The sequence below is a fragment of the Struthio camelus genome, chromosome 11 (assembly GCF_040807025.1).
Source record: "Struthio camelus isolate bStrCam1 chromosome 11, bStrCam1.hap1, whole genome shotgun sequence".
Classification (NCBI taxonomy): domain Eukaryota; kingdom Metazoa; phylum Chordata; class Aves; order Struthioniformes; family Struthionidae; genus Struthio; species Struthio camelus.
Genome location: NC_090952.1, coordinates 10,524,532 through 10,543,000, shown reverse-complemented (window position 1 = coordinate 10,543,000; position 18,469 = coordinate 10,524,532). Strand labels below are relative to the sequence as shown.

Here is an 18,469-nt window from a genome sequence, read left to right as displayed (position 1 = left end):
AATAGGACAGGAATGACTAATACCTCAAAGACCACATTTTTATCATCTTAATGGTTTATGGCACCGTAGTAATACGTAATAATATATGGCAATACAATTGTAAGCCTGTAAAAAGTTCAGGTCACTGCAAACTTGAGCCAAATTTTAAAATCAGTAAACAGAGGTCTACCCTCTAGTGTTGATCTTCTCAGAACTGCGATACAAGAACTTTTTTAAAAGTGCTTTGGACTTTGATGATTTTCATCAATTTGAGCATATGGCATAAGTTCAGCGTAACAGTATGTGCGCATCCAACAGGGAGGCCAGTAGTATCAGTTTCCACACGTCAGCATTTCTAGGTAGTTATTTCGTTAAAAGTACCAAGGATTACATGGCTAAAATATAATGAGATTCCAGGAACTGATCCATTCAATATCCAGTCAATAGAATTCAAGAATGCAAAATGTAAGTAAATAAGTTCCATATTCCAAAAAGGAAAAAAAAAAGTCTTCAACATATCTGTTTTTCAACATAACCCCATCCTCAGTACCATCTGGTGAATCGAACCATCACATTCATTTCTCATTTTGCTTCTGCTCATGTGAAAATAGAAACAAATTCAGTCCAATACAGGAGCTTCAAGACAAAGCCACAAAACAGGAAAAGTTTCAATGCTATTGCTGAGTGAACTCTTTCTGGCAACACCAAATAGTTTTCTGTTTTTCAGTCTACCTGGAGCTTTAATAGAGAAACTTTGAAACCATCAGTAACATACCGACAAACTATGACAACTGCGCTCAACTAATGCTCCCACTGAGCAAAAGGGCAGGCACATTCCAACTTCGGGGGCTCAACAAAATAAGAAAGCGAGCACCAAAACTTACTCCATGTAAGTAAACAGGGAGTATTCAGCAACAGGAAGAAGAGAAACGTCTCCCTGCATAATAGAATGCTCTTCACACAGTTGTCTGTCTTATTTTCCCCTAGGGACTTTTTATGGAGATTAATTTATACGCCTTGTTTGATTATTATTCAAGACAGTGCTTTACGTTTTCCTATTCGAGCACAACACTAATAGTTATTAGCTGTGCTTTTTGAGATGCATTTTCCCCAATATTTTGCAACTCATTTCAGCTTTTAAAACACCTTGAAATTACACTCAACACAGAAGTTACTATAAAGGAGTAAGCATTTTCATCCTTTGGATGGTATTTTTTCCTGACATTTAATTAACCCTGTATCATTGATATTAATATTTCAATTTCCACTAGCATTACATTTCTGGTACTTTTTTTGTTGCTCAAACAGGTTTTTAAATTTATTAAAGGTACATTAAGGCATAACCAATGGCATTTAATGTAGTGAATTAACTCAAAAGGTAACACCAGTGGGCTATTTGAAAAAGCAGAGACACATCTAAATTACTTCCTTGGGCACGTACAAATACCTAGCGATATCAGTGCGTTATATAATGCTAACTGCAGCCATAATTTATGCACAGAGATTATATATAAATAATTCAGAAAAGCTTTCTCTTGCATTCTTAATTAGACATATCTAAGTTTTAATCATTTGAACATTTGTAAGAATCTAAAACAGATTTCTGAATTATACCATACTTGAAGTGGGATCAAAATCAGTGTTAAGTTTGTTTGTTTAAATGTATTTGCCTGAAAGCCAAACCCCTGGACATCAACAAAGAAAATACAGCTTTCCTAAAGCTAGCCGCTGATGGCAGAAATTAGCTTTATTCACACAAACTGACTTCCTAAGCCTACCGGTAAGTTTGGAGTTTTTTTGGTTTTTGTCTTTTAATGAGCTGATATTTATGCCGTTTCAACCATAGGCAGAGATGACCGATGATGGAAATCTGCTCGTTTAAGTACACTCTCCTCATCAAGGGACGCAACAGGAAATTCTCAAGAACAGACTTACGCAAAGCGTCAAGAAAAGAACACAGCTAGTATCTTCATTACAAAAAGCCCCACCTTTTTACTTAAGCAGCAAGAAAATCTTGTTTTCCTTCCAGTGGAAGTACTATTTAACATAATTTCCCTCTTATTCATTCAGGGAGACCTGACTTGCACTTTGCACATTTATGTCTCCTCCTTAGGTAATTGTTTGACTTGTGGGAAGTAGGAAGATGTTAAGATGCAGCATATTTGGTACTCATGTTGAAGAAGGCAGGCTTCAGACAATTTCATCTTAATTACTAAAACCTACTACAGCTGTATTACAGAATAATTGCATACATACATAAAAGCTCAGCCAAATATTACTATGCTGTACCCTTATCCAAGAAAGGAAAAGTAGGCGGCTAAGCTGGGGGCCACATCTACCTCTAACTGATTTTAATATACTCTGAATAACGCACTTCTGAGGGTTTCCGTGGGATGCTCGACTCTTCAAAACTAGGTATCTACCTGCTAAAATGAAGATGTTGTTCTTTGTGAGTACCACTTAAAAACAGCGAGGATGGAGAGGCACCCAAGCTAGCGCTGATCTGGGCAGAATTAACCAGAAAGGCTTACATGCTGCTAACTGGTCCATCAAGCTGCCACCTCAGAGTCACAGACTGGCATCTGGTTCGCATGCTGCCTAGACTGAAGATAGAATCAAACCTTTTTTGCTCTGTAGGGACACCTCAATTTTATTAAGTCAATGGTGAACTAGCATCATATGCAACAAAAATAACACAGATAGCAAAAGACAAATTGGATAACCTGCTAAGTCTTTTCCAGATCCATGTAACATAACTTTTGTACATATCCACCTAGGACACCTTGAATTTTTGTTGTGCAAAGTTACTTAATGTTTTGAAAATATGCCAATTTTTCCTTAACGAAGGCCCTCCCAAGTCTTAGCTTCAACACGATTTCCCAAGCGTAGTAAACATTTTAATTTGCCAGAGTATTTCTGTGCTGCATTAAGAGAGGACTGTAGTCAGGCTCTGAAAGGAAAAGCAGTAGCTTAAATTCACCTGATTGCTTTTACCTCGTGACATTTATTGGTAACTTCTTCTTGGTTTTACATATGCAAGTTGCAATAAAGAACTCCCTCCTCACGAGAGGAACACAAATCTTGGAAAATAGAAGGCTCATATACTGGGATTACAGTTCAACTGCAAAAGGCAAGCGTTAGCAAAGCAAGTATTGTGCCTCCTCTTTCTCAACCTGAGTAAGTGTTGTAAGAGTAGTGTAATCCTTAATGCACTAAGCAATTAGAAAAAAAAAAAAAAAATTAAAGCTGCCAAACAGAATGACTACCATATGCAAAATTGCTTGCACCAATCTTCCTTAAAATTCAACTTTATCCTGCTTCCACTAATTTCAAAGGCAGAAATCCCTGTACCTCAAAGTAAGTGGGATTAGGACGGGGCCCCTAGAAAGAGAGCAAAATTGTATTAAACTCTGCTTCATCTCATGAAAACAAACTCTGCTTTCACAACTTGTCTAGTGTTTCAAGGAGATGATATTTCAAATGAAAAAAAGTGAACATTAAAAAAATCCCCAAAACAAAACTTCTTCTCAACAAATCCATTTCACAGCCAAAGATAAAGAGCGTCACATACAGAAGTCCTGGCATTTTATTAGACTACAGCAATCAACAATTTCACAACGATAACAACAAAACCATTTAAAAAAATTGGATTTTAATATATCCTCTTACTAAGTCTTCTGTGATTGACTTTAGTTATTCAGGCTGCAAGAAGCTTAGAAACATTTATTTGAAGGTAATTGTTGTGATGCTGATTTATAACTCATAGCTTACTACAGTTGTAATAGAGTCACGCATTAATTGTATGCTCGAAAACTGTTACCGCATCTATAGAGAGTAAATGCATTTTATGCTAAGGAATAAAATATAGGTATTTTAAAGGTGTATTCTATCATATTGTGCAATAGGCCTGAAAGCCTTTGAACTGGGCAGTATTTTAGCTGAAGTTTCGTTCCTGAATTATGTAGTTCAGTACCAACAAAAAACTATCTGTGAATTTTGACAAAATGGGGCAACTTGTTTCATCCTTATTCACATCAAACCACAGTTGATTTTTTAGAAACAACTTAAAAGGAAAAAAAAACACTTTAGAAGCTTTTCTAGTTCTTCATTTAACATCAAATTTAATGGTTTTCTGTCCCAATTATTTGTTCTTAATTCACTCATAAAATAAACTTCAAGTCACTTGTTTTAGTTCTACTCCCAAGTTCCATGGCATGGGACGCAGGATGCTAGATCCATCTCCCCCCATATTGCAAGTCTTCAAAATAAACTACATATGCAATGCATAGAGAAGGCACTAGTAACAAAGTACAAGTTTTTTTTTTTTTTTTAAAGAAAAAAAAAAGGGGAGAAACCAGGGCATCTTTCTCTAGTTTGACCATATGGACTGAACGGTTATTTCTCTGACCTGGAGTTAAATGCCTAAGATAAGTCTCAGTTGATTTCCATCACTTTTTTTTTAAATTAAGAAAAAAAAAAAGTCAAAAACAAACAAACAACACCCCTAGAACACCCCATAGTTTTCATGCTTAGAATAAAAATAAATAAATAAACTGCCAAGGGAAAAAAACAACATAAATCAATTGCTAACAGCACTGACCTTGTTGATATATTAACTAAATGAAGTCTCAAAATAGCAGTACAGTAATTTATGGTAATCTCTCACATACTTTACAGATTTGCATTTGGGAATGGTAACATCAACATATAAAACAATTTCTCACAGCCTGTAGCTGGTACTCTAGAAAGCTAAGTATGAATTGCTCAGAGTAGTTCAATACAGCTCACATGCACTGCGATTCCAAAATTATATTTTGTAACTCATAATCAGCTACAAAAATATTACAAACTGAATACGCGCAACATTAAAAGGCAATTTCTTCTTCCTATTGACTGTTTATCAACTGACAACTTAATCTGTTGAAATTAAAACAATTGACATATTTTACGGTGATTGGTAAATCTGCCGACCATAAGTAAAATTATTGTGCTCTATTGACTTAAAGTCTCTTAATCCAAGCAGCCAATTTAATGTAGTAATTCCAAAGAAAGACAATGCAACTTTCAATAAGGTGTGTTTAATGAGACATTAAAAGGTTGCACCATTAAGTTACAGTTGAATATGTTCACATTAACTCTTCCCTCCAGTATGTCAGAGGGAAGAATCTGCTTTAGTTACACAATAAAATAGCACAGCACGTCATAGAAATGATGGCTACCGATCTACATTTACAGAAATATACATCAAAGACATTTTATTCCCTCTCTCTCACTCCCTGCTCAAACCTTTAATTAGGCAAGAACGACAGGACCAAACCCTCAGCTGAACCATTTGGTATGAATTCACTGATATTCAATGGAAATATTCCTGTTTAAAACTTATGTGAATTCTGCCCATTGCCTCTCTTATTAATGTTTTATTAAATAAGCACCACCAAAACATTAATTTGCAAAACAGTACTGGAAGGTTCAATCAACAAACAGTGGTAAAAGTAAAATTCACGCTCATCTTCATATGCTGCATCTTCTGTTTTTTTAACAACTGGAACAGTTGCTCACTACTCAAATTTACTCTCAAACTCTTAAGTCCATTTGGTCCACAGTGACTCTAACTTATGGAAATATATGGAATTTATGGAAACCCACAGTAAAGCTAATGAGAATATAAGCCCCAAATATTATATTACCTTAACAACATTGCAATAGAGGTTAGTTATGTGTTAACAAACATGTATGAAAATGCGTAACGCATAAGGACCACCACCTTCAGGGGACACTAAATTAGTTGCACAAACGCAAGAGGCATCTTTTATGATAACACATACAATAAATTTTGCACATCTGCTGTATCCCAGCGTTCCTATGTATTAACCGAAAAACTTCACTGATGACCAAAATTCCATTTTGTACAGGAAAAAGGGTCATTGCTGCTGATAAATGCAGCTAGCCTATACGCTGTGAAATGCTTGTCCAAGGCTAGGAAAGGTCCAGGTGAAAGTTTTGGGCTATATGGTTTTTCTTTTGAAATTAATTGCCTAACTACATTAAAAGGAGAAGGAGCATCAGAAAGGATACTCGACCAGTCACTATGCCTACAGACTGGTCAATGGCACTCAAGAGCAATTAGCTAGCAATACATTATGGTAAATACAATTTCTACTAAGATATGCATTGGAATGCTCTTTTACTGGTTGAGGGCACTGCACAGGCTCTACATCAAAAGAGAGGGATCTGTATTTTACAGAGGTGGAATTCCAGTTGCTTGTAGCAGCAGAAGACCTCACAGAAAGGTGGACAGGGTGAAAAGACTAAAGCAAGAAAAATCACACAGGCTTCTCAATCCAATACAAACCTAATGTTAGAGAGCCTAGGATGTCTCATTTTCTCAGCATAACATGCAACAAGGGTGGTATTTCCTTCCCACATTCTTACCTGGATAAAAACTCGGAGAAGAGAGATGGTAGGGGAAGGCTTACCTTTGGGAGAGACTATGAGAAGCAAGATCAAAGTTGTGAAGAAAATAACCAAAAGTAGAGCTGTGTGGCTTTCAATTTGCTGGACTTCCAGAAAGAACAGCAGGGCTCGTCAAGATGATACAGAGCTCTGCAAAAGAGCTAACGACACTTCAGATGAATTGAGAGCTCTGAGAGAAGAGCTAGGGAAGAAATTGAGAAAAATGAAAAGAAATTAGAATAAGGTCATAGGTACATCTATAATGTAGATGCATAGAAGGTGAAGAATATTTAGTTGTTATGGTACCTAAGGAGCAGAGGGTGGCTGCAAGAGAACTAGGGCTGTGAAAGTAGTTCTGAGACATGAGGGATCCAAAATTTGCTGAGGCTTCAGAGGAAAACAAACGTTCAGAGCAGGAAGGGATAGCAGCTGTGCAGAAAGGGGAATAACCAGAATTCAGAACAGAACAGGAGATTGTCTGGCCAGTATGGTGGAGCAAAGTCAGAAACACATAGCAGTAGTTTGAAGCAGGAAAGAACTGGTGATAACGAGGCACCAGAAGTACCTATCTCTAGAAAAGCACTGTGGGCTTCCACAGGTGGGGAAAGCTCTGGGGTTGATGGCGTGTGAGCATGGAGGATGGAATCTGAAAGAGTACACGTGTATTTGGGAAGTAACAGATATTCCTGCTGGAAATGGCTATAGGAATGAGCAGAAAAGCTTGTGTATGAACCGCAAGGAAGACTAGAATGAGTAATGCCCCTGGGTTTCTTTCTTTCCCAGTGCAGTGATGTCTCCCTGTTCCAGCAGTTGGCTAATGTCTTGTTTAAGAAACTGAACTCCAGAGCAAAAAGGGCTACACAGTTAAACCAGAAAAGTCATACGAGAACTCTGAGAAGCTGAAGAACAAAGTTACCTTCTAGAATTAAAATGTAAGTTTATGAGAAAGTAGTTTACTTTCTTATGTTTTGGAAAAAAGGTATCTGTGTTGTTTCAGAGGAGTTCTTGCAACCCTAATGCATTTCTTACTCCACAAGAAGAGAGCAGGAGAGAACCAGTAAGCTAGATCTTAGGGAAGCACAAAATAAATCCACCTTTACGTGTTTCAAGTCTCACTCCTCCAGCCAGCACCTGCAAGCCCCATGAGACTACCCACACTGCTGCTGGCTGCTGCCACCTTTTGGAACCAGTTTCCATAGAAACGGAGCTCTGGGAGGCAGAAATATGGCAAAGGACAGTCAACTATCTCCCTGGTTTGGAGTCTGTCAAGCACAACAGTCCACCATCCGCTACCATGGAAACACGAGGGGAACTCATCAAGATCTGGCGTTCTTCTATTAGTGAAGCAAAAACTTGATTTTACAATAACTGATACCCTGATTTATCGGAAGAAAAGTTAAAGCAATGGTATTATTTAGTTGCAGTATCCTTAAAAGGAGTGGTCAAGTTGTTCATATACTACTTGAAGCAGTTGAAGTCAACGCAGTCTTGCTCACATATGACACGGAAGAACCTTTGCCCTTTAATGGTTTTGTTCTCAAGAAGTTTCTACAGTTAATATGAGCCAATCCACAACTCTGGCAGATCAGGCAAATACACCACACAAATGCATTGCAGTTGATATTCACTTAAGGACTAGCCAAGTCCTTAAGAGAGACTTCTGTTTTAGTAGTTGTTTCTTTAAAAGTTACTTTGACAGAGATACATGCTCCTTTGCATTCCAAACTAACTTCATCTAGCAAGTCTATGGACAGAATTTTGCATTAACTAATTACCACTTAGAGTAGAAAATGATGCAAAAGTGACTGCATGAAAAAGGCATTCAAAATAGTGTTCTAAAACTGTTCATCTAGCCACAGTACTAACACCAAGTTAGAAAAGGGACAGTTTGCTTACAACACTTTAGAGAATTGGTATTTTCACTATTGAAATGTTACTCTTTAAACCTGAGCATCAGGTTTAAAACATCAAAGTTTAAACCTGAGCATCAGGTTTAAAACATCAAAGTTTTGCCAATTATTTCAGTGCATACAAACAAAGAAGTACAGACAGGACACACTCACCCCACAAACAGGGAATACAGATAGCAAAGCAGAACTTTACACGTTAAAAGCTCACACGTCTGCTACCCCATCCCCCCTCCCCCTTTTTTGAAAATGAGTTTGTGGCATCTTCAGACCCCTCGGCAAACATCTGCCGGCACTCAGGGAAACAAACCAACCAACACGCCAAATACCCCAACAGCCTAGAGGCAAACCAGAAAAGTACATACATAATTTGGAGAAAGCAGCAGTATGTACTTAACAGAGGCTCTGAACTGGAAGAGTGCAGTAACTACGCACTAGGGCTACTGGAAACGAGCACTGCTGAGTGAAGGCTTCCAAAGGAACAAGCCAGTACTAAGCCCAATTCTACCCAGTCATTTTAATTTCAATATATTTATATCCAACCCATTTAGCTAGAAGGGATCTTTTCCCCCCAGTGCTACATTGTTTATTTTCTAAAATTCAGAAATGAGGAAAATTCTGTACTATAGAGTAGAGAACGACACAGTAATAAACTCAAAGAGCAGCTTTAGCCAAAATGGTAAACATTCAACTATATGCGATTATTTTCTCAATAGAGAAATTCAAATAAAAACAGTTCACTGCAACAGAAATTGAAAACAAGTATTCCTTCCATACCAAATATGCTGAAGATATAACAAAGAAGAAACTGAGGATATACAAAAAAGTAATTTAAGCATCTTTTATTACCTTTGTAACAAAATATTTATGCTCTGAAAAACAGTAAAATACAGCACAAAAAAACCAAACAGATGACTTTTCTCAGTAATTAGTACACTGGGTATTGAATAAGTTTCTGTGGATTTGGAGTTGTCAGGCATCCTCCATATTTTACGTGAAAGCAGTTTTAGGAAAGACAGGGTCTCATTAGAAATCCTAATTATAATCAGAAAAAAAAATACACAAATATACATTTCTCGAGGTCATTAAGGATAGTTGTAGCAGATCCTGTTCTCAAGATGTCTGGGTCTCTGTTTAAGTTAGGTAACAGAACACCAAGACCACTGCATATTTTCAGCTTTATCTGGCACCAAGTCTACTGTCAAAGGACTTAGCTACACAGTAACACCCAGGCAGAAGGTGATGTATTAGCAAGATGGAGCCAGTGCTATTGAAGTCTTTGATTTGATGCTTTTTACAGTTAGGCAATATTGAAGGTAACTCAGTTTCTGCTGGAACCATGAAATGTAATCGACAGACAACAGAATCCAGGTGAGCAAGGAGCAAATAAGAAATTAGGAACTCCTGAATTTTAGATATAGCTCCATCACCAATTTACTATTCAGTCTCTAGAACATTTTAAACTCTGGTCCCACGACAGTCCTTGCGAGATTCTGCCAGTCATTTTGACTGATGCAAAAAAAAAAAGAAAAGCGGCTGCTCTTCCTATCTGTAAAATGGGAACAAAAATTATTCCTAAAATAATAGGGGGGATTGTTTTTCCATAACCAAAGCCTGGAACAAATGATGAATTAATGGGCATTATTCCTTTTACAGTTTTTCAAGAAACCTTTTCAGGTTAGGATCATTTAAAAATTAAATTCATACCATTTAAACCTCATGAATCACATTGAGATAATCTCCTGCCTGCTCCAATTAGCATCAATGCCAATCCTCAAAATTGCCAATCTCAATGAGAAAAGAAAGTATACATCTCCCTATTTTTAAACATTAGGGCAGAACAAAAATATGTTTGTCTGTTACTGTACGCATGTGAATATGGGCACATGTGTGGGTAAACACGTCATTTCATCATTTTTAAAGACTAACTTTAAACTATGGTATCACATTAAATGAGTAATAACAGATGTCCTTTGCAGCACCTTTTCTCACATGACACAGTTTTATAGAACTTTGAACACATTTCAATAGCTTTATGTACGTAAGCCATCATATACCACATGTTCATTTATTTCTACACCTCTCTACTTAGGGTTTAAGACTAGTAACTTGCACTCTCACATTCTTTAAGAGCTTTTTAATAAGAATTTCATCATTTGTAATTTACACACATGATTTACATATTCTAAAATTTAGAAAATGGAATACATGTTTTTCTTTAAAAGAAAAGGTCTTTTACCTAAGCATTTGAAGGGGGGTTTACTGTGAATGCCCGATTTTTAAGAAGAAAGACGAACAAAACCTATTGGGAACACGCTATTCATAAAACTTCTAATCATTACTTGACCCGAAACTGCGATATAACAAACAAAATAGTAACACCCAAAGGTTCCTTTATCCTCATGCTGTGAGAAGACTTGAGAGTTCTTGCAACAAGCCAAACCCCAAAAGCACACAGCAGAATTTTAAATACATTAACACCTTCTGATGATTTTATATTACTGATATATGCCACACACAGAAGGGGAAAAAAACAGCAATCAACTTCTTATTGATCCTATATTTTATCTTGGCAGTATTATTTTGAAATTAACCCATAACATTAAAAGTTAGACATAAAACAGGGTTTGAAAAGAAACTATACAGGGAGGAGAAGGAAAACTGTTGAGGATGGGTCTCACCTTCTGACGGACAGCTCTTTCCCTACTGCCGTGATTCCTGTTATTTATGATTCACAAAGCGTTCTCTAAAATAACACTAGCGATGCTGTACTTCAAATATGAAATTGCTGCATGTTACACTTAACAGTCAAAAGCGGCACTAGAAAGGGTGCATTTTGGTTGGTGCAAAAGCATTTGGAGAGAGATGAAGTGGACGCTTGAGATGTTCGCCCAACAACACGGGCGGCTGCTACTCATTTCCACAGCACAAGGCGTCCGACTCGTTAATTATCAGCGCAGCATCAGCACAGGCAGGACGGGCATCTACAACCTTTGCATGTTACGAGCACAATCAATGAAAGACTAAGGCACTTATTACACAGTTCGAGCAGGCAGTATAATATTTAAGGCAGAGAATGGGGGGGGGAGGTTTCCTTGTATTTGATTTGAGCAATTAAAACACGTAAACTCCACATCGGCCGAGGCAAAGGTGCGGGCGCTCAGCAGAAGAATGTCACACGGTTCACAGCGGGGAAAGAGGGACCGCTCGGCATAACGCAACCCTCTCCCCGGCTAGCGTCAGCACTCATCAGCCTAGCCTAAAGCATTAGCCCCAAGCTACAGCCGAAAGCTATTGAGGAGGGGGGAAAAAAGAGGGGGAAAAAAAAAACCCACCGAAACGCCGACAGCAGCGCAGCGGAGTAACGGCTACTCCTACCTCTTGCCTGGAAGCGCGGTGCGCCAGCTCCCGGCGGCGGCGGGAGGACGAGGCGCGCAGCGGACCCGCGCCCAGCCGCCCGCGCGAGCCCGGCCGAGCGGCGGAGCCCCCCGCCGCTCCGCGCCTCTCCCCCCGCGGCCACTTGTTAGAGCGCGCGGATACCCGCGGCCGGCGGAGCCCCCCCCACCCCCCCTCCGCGGGCAGCCAGCGACGCGCGTCAGCGCCTGCCCCCCCCCCCCCCCGGCGGTGAGGGGCGCGCCCCCTCCCCCCGCCCCGCCAGAGGCGCGGCCCGGCCGCCCCCGCAAAACTTACCGAGCGCGGCCACCGGCTGAACTTTCAGCAGCGCCGCCGCTCAGCGCCGCCGACGGCTTCGCCCATCGCCTCTAGGTGCGGTGCCCGCGCCCCGCTCCGCGGCGGCTGCGGCGCGGGCCAGTATAAATCCACATCGCCGCCGGCGCCTCGCGGCTGCCCGCAGCGCCGCCCAGCCCAGCCCAGCCCAGCCCAGCCCGCCGCGGCCCCTCCGCCCCGCCGAGCGGACGGCGCCCGCTGCAGCGCCTCGACCCGCAGCTACCGGCGGCGCGACAGGCTGCCCAGAGCCCGGGTGTGAGGGGACGCGGCGCGGCTCGGCTCGCCTCGGCGCGGCGCAGCGCCGCCGCTCCTCTCCGCCGGCTGTAGCGGCAGAGGCGCCGCTCGCTCTCAGGGTGGGTTTTTTTCCCTTTTTTTTTTTTTTTTTTTTAATTCCTCCCCCTTCTCGGCCCCGCCGCCGTTAATGAGCATGCCCGGGAGGTCTGCGCATGCGCCTTACCGGCCGCCGCGCCTCGAGCCGCCTCGCGCCAACCGCCACGGCGAGCCGGGAGGCGAGCGCTGAGGGGGCGCGAGCGAGGCGGGGGCGCGGCGCGGCCCGGCGCCGCGGCAGCCCCCCCCCCCCCCCCCCCGCCCGCGGGGGTGAGGAAGAGGGCGGCGGAGGCGAGCCGTCAGCCGCGCGGCTCTCGGCGCCTCCGCACCTTTACGGAAAGCGGCGGCGGAGGCGAGGCGGCTGCCGCCCCCCGACGGAGAGAGCTGGCCCCGGCCCCGGCTAACGGCCGTCCCTCCGCGTCTGGAAAGCGCGGGACACCTCCGGCTACGCAGCTCGCTCCGCTGAGGGAGCGGGAGCGGAATCAAAGCGCGGGGCAGAGCTCACTAGCGCGGCCGCCTCCATCCGGGGGGGAACGCCGTCTCCTGCTGCTGATCCCTCCAGCTTCATCATCTGCGCGCTGTGTACCCTCAGCAGGACACACAGAAGCGTTAAGGTGATCACAGCCTGCTTTTTCATAGCCGTTAAATACGCACCCGCAGTTACTGTAAAGGCTTTCCTTTAGGTGGGCTTCTCAGGCCCGACCCCGTTGGTCATGCCGTCTCCATCCCGCTCTCCGTCGGCACGCGCGGCGCGTGCGTGTATCCATCAGTTCCCTAAACCCTTGCGGTTATTTACATCATTTAGCTTGTACGTAGACATTCTTGACAAAATATAATCAGTCACAGACACGCAGCAGACAAATGTGTAATTCATAATGCCTGTTATTCCAAGCTTCTCGGTAGTCCTAAAGTCTACTTCCTCTTTGTACTCTGCCCCTTGCTGCTGGGACATACCTAATTTGGGAAGTTAGCTTATGCTCTTTACATATATGCTGCGTACTTGGGAGAAAGACATGTTAAGGGCAATTCCTGCTCTTACAAACTGGTTCTCAAGGAAAAATAAATTCTAGTTTTGCCTATACAGTGTGTTGCAGGGCATAAATCAAGAAGAAATTAGGTAAGGCCAGCTATGGCTCTAGTATATAACTACAGCCACATATATAACTGCTAGTATATATAACCCTTCTGTCATTTTTAACAGTTGCTCTTAAAGACAACCCAGCTTTGAGCCCGTTCTATTAGAGAAGCAAAATTCAGGTGCCCGTGAGAAATTTTATTGAGTCATTTTTTCTCAGTCCTGGAGGTAAAACATTTCCAGATGTGGTTCTGATATTCAAAATGATTTCCTGCCAATGTGATTGGTTTCTAGGAAGCAAAGAAAAAAAAAACCCAAACTCACTGAACAGCATTACAAAGGTGAGGAAGAAACTGGCCCAAAACACATATCCTTTTCCCAAAACATGTATCTGCATAAATATGAAGCAATGGAGTTGTGTCTCCTCACTGCACGTAGGCTGCAACCCAATTCTGAAAAAACATTCAAGGTTACAGCAGTTCCAAAGCCAGCCTCTTCAAAAAAGAAAGGCTAGGAACCAAAAGGAAACACATGATGAAGAACCAGAAAGATGGTAAATGCTCTTCAAATCTCCCATCAAAATAGCTGCTCATGGGAATGACAAAGTACCAACTTTGTTCCTTCCTTTCTAGAAAAGTCAGGTCTTTATTATTCTACAAGTTTCTAAAGACAGAAATATGAACTGGTTAAGATGAAGATCTTGGTCTAGTTCTTCAGAACGAAATCTACTTTAAACAGCGCTCCAGAAATCCAAATCTGCGTCTTCTTAAAGAATGCACAGCTCTAAAGATCCTGAGCTAAATGCAGAGCCCTTTAGACTAGAGTCCAGGAAAAACAGGAATAGAAATCTCCCTTGGATTACATGCATCCTATGCAGCAGAAAAAATCTTAAACTATTGGCTATACATTTGCCTTCTTAGGAAGGCCAGAAGACAACCCATTTCTAGTGAATCTTGAAGCCATTAAATAAACTTCCCATGAACTGAATTTAAAGCTTCCAATTTCAGTCATTTTGGTTTAGAACAGTCTTCTCTTAAAAGTTTGTCTCCAACATCTGCAATTTAGTTCTGGCAGGTCGAAAATTTCCTCAACGGTATAGATCAGTCATGAACTATTCTGAGCCACGGGGGACAGAGGGGGAGGAAGGGTAAATTTTCCTTCCTAGGAGACCTAGTTGTTTTTGGTTTCTTCTCTCTCTGGATAGACTTTAACATTTGCTTTTCATTAACACAAAAATAAGGTGGCACAGGTTGAATACAGAATAGTTCTAAACAAAACAAAACAAAAAAAGGTCTAGAATGGAGTTGGTACTTTAGTCACAGAAATACAAACCAGGACACCCCCATCACTCCAGGTTTAAGATACTAACATAATCAGCATAAATACTACCCTGCTATTAGCAGACGTAAAGATCGCAGAAATTATCGTTAATGCTTTTGCTCGGAATGCTTTGGAATTGCCTGCTGTCGCAGTCATTAAAGGATGGTAGCTCCATCAAGGGAAGATACCAAAACAGTAGCAGTGGAGATGGACGTTTAGTCCTATCTTTGTCTATTCAGCCACTGCTGAGGTAAACGAGCCACAGTTGATAATCTCACTACTAGAGAATTGTTGCCAGATATGAAATGGAGTATCTGGCATAGACGGTAATTTCAGATACCTGTGGATTGCTGCCTAGTGAGATGGGGCTACGGAAACTGAAAAGGTCTGCTTTGAGGACCATACAGCTATTACATATGAAGACGATGTACAGAAAGGTATGGAATTTCAGGTATATTATATGCTTTCGCCAACTTGATTGGAACTAGGAGCAAGTTCCAATGCAAGAACCATTAGATGATGAGAGTATTTCTTTAGGAGGAACTGAAGAAGAAACAGATTTTTCCAAGAATCAAAACAAACGTTTCGGCAGAATCAGAACAAACATCGTAAACTGGCAACAGGAGCCCTTGAAGTACACAGGTTTGCCTAGATGTATCAAATATCAGAAATGCATAAAGCAAAAGAAAACTCTGACCCTGAACTGGCGTAGAAAAAAACTGATACGTAAGAAATGGCTAGCTACTCTGGTGCCAAGTGAAATTTTCTCGAGTGAAAAGGATTTTGTCTGAGAGTCGCAAATTATGGCATCTCCAGTGCACAGTTGCAGTACCCAGTCAATGCAGTATCTACGCTAAGGACTGGCTTGATACCACTTTGGCTAGCTCCAGTTCAGAAGAGCCTCTTGAGTGATTCATTGTCTTTATTGGTAATGAAGTTATGCTGAAACGCTGATTTTCAAGTATTCTTGTGTCTACCGTGGGACTATTGCTGCCTGCACTGTTGAAACCTGAGCCACAGCTGCTGGTCTCGCTGCTGAGTAGGATCTTTTCAACCCACCTGGGGTAGGATATCATCACACTTGCAGGCGTCCTATCAGCCTGCACTTCTGAGGATGATGCCAAAGCTCTCTTTCTGCCTCTTATTCTTGGAAGCACACGTAGTCCTCACAAAGTCTTCTGTGAATTCTTGGGGAATTTTCCTAGTTCATGTGACTGCTTCCTGGACAGTTTTAGGAAAGAATAGTATGCTCCCTTAAATAATTGAAGTGGTTGTTTGGTGTGCCATTTATGGAAATTACTCCGTCATAAAATTAACATGTTTTAAAACACAGAGGCCAGATAATAAGCCAGATCCCAGCACTGACTATTCTTTAAAACATAGTTTATTTGAAATACAGGATTAGTGTGTTTTAGTCTTGAAAAGACTAAAAGAAACCTATTATTAAAAAAAAATAAAGATGAAACATTTACAGTTAGTTCCTCAGTACTGGTAGAAAACTGCCCACATATGAAGGACATTGAGATCCCAGCTGTCTGCCAAAAAGTGACAGAAGGAACTGAGTAGCACTAACATTGCCCTACCTTTTATGTAGCAGGCAAAAAAAAAAAAAAAAAAAGGGACATCTGAGACATTGTCAGATGCCTAAAGGACACTGTAGCAGTGTCCAATTTCCTATGTACTTCTACATGGGATCCCAAGCATACCCCAACAGGTTAAATTATTTTAAAAATCCAGGTTCTACTTGATAAAACTAATGAGGCTGATACCTCATGTCTAGTTAGGCATAGGGGTTTTAGAATGCTGCCATTTTTTAAAATAATACCTTACATCACAGCCTGGCGTAGGTGAACGTTACATGTGGATGTAAAGCATCCACAATACAAAATACAACACTATTGTAGCTGCACCTCATGTGCGCGCTCTTTGACAAGGTACAAATCATGACTCAAACTGAAATGTAAAGGAGAATTAGGATCACTATATTTTTTACAGTTATGATTATAGCATTGTTACTGAACAGAAAATTGATACACTCAACGAAAGTGACATACAAGCACAGTCTTGCCCGTAGCCTGGGAGGGTTCAAATTTGTAAAAGATCAGGAAGGGGAACGTGACATAGAAAATGCCTATCAAAAGCTTTTACTTTCTGGACCAAAGCAGAAGCTAAGTAGGGGAAGTTACTCTTCTAGTTCCCTTTCTGCGATAAGAACTGAACTGCTTGAAGCTAGGCTAAATACAGGTAGATATACAAAATCATACAAGACATTGCACTCCCATATTATTCTGAGCTCTGGGCTAGCACAATTTTTGACCCAGACTTTCCACCAGAAACTGCGTATCATGTATGAGTGCTAAGAGACAAGTAAAGATTTGCAGTTTCTGATGGGATATCGCTTTTCAGAAATTGTATCTCCAGGGCCAAGAAAATGAGACATTGATATTTTTGAAAAAGAAATGAAAACCATGATATTTTGGTAGTTATCTTGGTGAAAAATCTACCAGAAATACATTTGTTTACAAAGTATTTTCTACTGTATGAAAGACTGGAGAGAACAAAGCTGCTTCGTGCCATGTTTACAGGCTATGAAAAATTAATGCACACACACACCACGCTGATTACCTCTCCAAGGCTTGCCATCATCACGTGATGCCAGTCTCTTTTGCTCACTTTAAAGTTTCAAAGAAAACGCCTTCGTACTTTTTTGCAGTCTTTTCTCGCACATTTAGAAAGAACTTCTGTAAACAACTGCAAATCTTCTTTCAACACTCACATCCAAACTCTCTCGTTCAAAGATGTCTAGGACAAACCTGACAACAGCTAAGGCTGCTTGCTGGTGTGCTAAGACCACGTTGACTACAACCGTGAGCTTGTTTCCTGATACTTTCCCGTCTATACGGAGGTATCGATTATGTCTTGTTTTACACTTATAAAAGTACCATGTCCAAAAATATGCACCATGTCCGCAAATAGAGACCCCTTAGAAACATGCAGCAGAGCATACAGAAGAGTGTTGCAATTTTAATGGCTGAAGAGGGTGTTGCGTACTTATTTTCCTATCACATGAACACAAGGTGGTGCTAACGCTCCTGTCACCGGTAGTGATTCTCCTCTCCCCCAGTAAGCCTGACCTGGGCTATGGTGGTGTGTTGTCGGGGATAACAGACAGATATTTCAGATATTTCAGATATTTCATTTTCCTTAAATTATTTATAAGAAATAATGTCCATTAGAAGAAAATATTTTGTTTGAAATATTTAAACTCTATGAGCTTTTTTTTGGTAAACTGAAAAAAATTCGTTTCCAGTCAACACAGAGAAATATTTTCTTCATTGTTTTGGTTTGAACCTCAGAACCCCCCCAAAGAGACCAACTGTATGCCCTGTTTCCCTTCAAAACCTGAATAAAAATTAATTCTAGGTCAAGATAGAAAGGAGGGGGAAAAAAACTTAAGCGCATCAATATTTTCCAGTTCTTAAGAAAGAATTTAACAAATCACATGAAATGAAGATGTGAAATTTGTAAGTATTCACCCAGACTATTGAAAAGTGCTGGAGATGGGAAAAGATCGGTTTCAACGCTCTCCTGCTTTTAGAGGGAAGTCCTTTGGTACTGAGAAAGGTTCACGAAATTACTAGATTAACAAAACCTCCTACTAAGAAAGATGGCTTAAAAATTG

At 40.9% G+C, this 18,469-nt stretch overlaps 1 protein-coding gene across 4 annotated transcripts in view; it reads right to left on the bottom strand.

Annotated features, from left to right (window-relative positions):
* TENM1 (teneurin transmembrane protein 1) overlaps window positions 1–18,469 on the bottom strand; it is a 910,925-nt gene that overhangs the window by 333,176 nt on the left and 559,280 nt on the right. The window contains exons 1-2 of one of the 4 annotated variants that reach the window (XM_068956570.1): window positions 12,030–12,193; window positions 6,456–6,634 (exon numbers count right to left, since the gene is read on the bottom strand). The exons of 1 other annotated variant lie outside the window; for it this stretch is intronic. The gene's annotated coding sequence lies outside the window, so the exon portion shown is untranslated. Of the gene's footprint in view, window positions 1–6,455; window positions 6,635–12,029; window positions 12,201–18,469 lie in introns of those variants that run through there. 2 more of the 4 variants (XM_068956571.1, XM_068956569.1) reach the window with 2 other exon arrangements.